Raw genomic sequence first — 2,293 nt, 5'->3', positions numbered from 1 at the left:
TAATTATTTGATTTGTGTATGATTTGCGCGCATTCTTGCGTTGATTGAATTCCTAGCACTGTCCTTTCTCAAATTACCTTAGAAAAACAAACGAAATACGAAGCGCGCCAAGTATGAAAAAGACGCGTGCTCACGCGCCGCTACTCCGGCACTTACTAACTTTGATGGAAGGGTACACGGCTGCATGCATTTATCACCAGCATAGAAGCCTAAACTGAGAGGAACGTTCCTAAATATGGCTGATGCTAATTAAAAGGTGTGCGTTATTGTGGTGAGTGATGGAGAGAAGTTTTCACGACAACACGTATTTTATAATTAAAAGGCTGAATGGTACAAATAACTTCTACATAAACTTGGCCACATTTTCTGGCTATTTTTCAGCACTTCGGAGTGTGGGCCATGCTTTATTCATCGCCCAGGTCCTTCCACAGCTGGTCGCATCAATCTTTCGCCTTTTACTAAAGATTGCCGTGGGGGAGGACACTCTAATGAGCCTATAGGCCACCCTTTGGGAGGCCTCGCCCGTTTGGGTGAGGCCTACTATAAAAATCAAAAGTAAGACTTCAATACTTTCATCTGTTGACTTCAACTAGCCGCTGGGGTAACAAATCTAGTCAACTTTCGTTGCTTCACTGTGCACCTGAAGGACGCGATTTTCAAGGCCAGCTTTACCAACGAGGTAGACTGTCAGTGCCTTTAGAACACAACCCTATATACCCGCCTCTTGCCTGAGCAGGCTGTTTTTTGTTTACTCCTACAGAAATTTATTTACGCCGGGCCCTGTATTGCTGGTGTCGAAAGCGCTATGATTCCCGAAGTTTCAAAACATGGTGCCCCAGCTAAATCGGTCTCGAATTTTAAAATACGCCGATGCCCTCTATAACGACAAGAACAAATGAATGTTGCTGACAACTGCGTAGGCCAATCGTTATAAGATAAATAATTAATTGGGGCAGAATAATAAATAACTTTAAAGCAATGATGAGTCGACCGAGAGTTCGACGGAAACCAATCTTGTTGCGAAAGAACATGAACGCAATCAAGGTAAAAGCCGGCGAGGAAAGGAGCATAAACGAAAAAAAAATGTTTTGTCAACTGCATTGTTCGCAGGGCTCCTGTGCTGAAGTCCAAATGCCTTGTTTTTATATGTATGTTATCTTGTATTTGTTTCCACTGTCCTCATAAATCATAAAAGAGAGTGAGCTTCCGACACCTTCAATCTGAAGTGCTGTGCTCGATGGCCAACATATATATATTATGCACACGTAGACTCCTCAGAATCAATTAAAAAATTTTCTCTGAGAGTCGCACCTATTTTGCAATTTTTTGAAAAGATAGAATTTATTTCGGACTTTTCACACAACTGCGGGCAAGTGAAAAGATTACCAATGACAACACTGCTCGTTATTGTGATTACCAAGTCAGACATTTCGCAGAGAACAAAGTTTACTGCTGCGAGCCTCGATGTGACGTCATGAACGTAACGTTTGTGTCTGTCGTCTCCACAACATACTTGAAGCATTCCGCGTCGAACAAAAAAAAATGGCCACGTATCTGCATGTTTCTGAAAATGTCGAAGTACGACAGTTTTGCGTGTGGAGAGAGTGAACAACACATTTATTTGATGTTCTGTGCAAGAAATCGGTGAGTGGTGATCTGTAGGCGCCGCGTTAGAGAACCTCGAGCATGCAGCAGAGGCGAACGAGTGCACCAAGTCGCGTCACACGTGAGACATGAGTGTTATCTGGCAGTTTTATCCGAAAACAAAGCGCGTGGCTCTGAGAGGGGTGTGCGCGCCCATCTAAGAGGTGATAACGTTTAGAACGCGAGGCGACGGGTAGGTGCCACCACCATCTCGTCTTATCAAAGCGTTGGAAACACTCGTCGCTCCGTGCAAGCGTTGCATGGTACGCGCAGCGTTATAAGCACTGCGGTCCTTAAAAGTACCTATGTATGCCTTTTCTAGTGAGAGATGCACATGCAAAATGTATGCGTGTTGTTGTGGTGCGCCAGACATGCGCAATAGTTGCTTTTTAATTGACCATTGCACAAGCATGAACATTAACCTTGAGCAACATTGGTGGTCGCTGCGGATGGCGTCGGTCGTTTCAAGTACATGATGCCGTTAAGAGTTGACAAAGAAACAAATGTACAGACAGACAGACAGACAGACAGACAGACCAAATTTTTTGTGTTGAAGGTCCCCAAAAAAGACTATCGTCTTTAAAACACACTGCACCGCAACATCGCGCTCACAAAATATTCAGCCCTACCGGACCATGGCATCAACGCT

The 2,293-nt window shown here is 44.1% G+C and overlaps 1 non-coding gene across 1 annotated transcript; it reads left to right on the top strand.

The window, feature by feature from the left end:
• Window positions 1-411: 411 nt before the first annotated feature.
• LOC142785425 (U5 spliceosomal RNA) lies at window positions 412-537 on the top strand. Its single transcript, XR_012888964.1, has one exon. It is a non-coding gene; the product is annotated as a U5 spliceosomal RNA (small nuclear RNA).
• The last annotated feature ends 1,756 nt before the right edge of the window (window positions 538-2,293 follow it).

This window comes from Rhipicephalus microplus, unplaced genomic scaffold (genome assembly GCF_043290135.1).
Source record: "Rhipicephalus microplus isolate Deutch F79 unplaced genomic scaffold, USDA_Rmic scaffold_21, whole genome shotgun sequence".
Taxonomy (NCBI): domain Eukaryota; kingdom Metazoa; phylum Arthropoda; class Arachnida; order Ixodida; family Ixodidae; genus Rhipicephalus; species Rhipicephalus microplus.
This window is presented reverse-complemented; position numbering and strand designations above follow the sequence as displayed.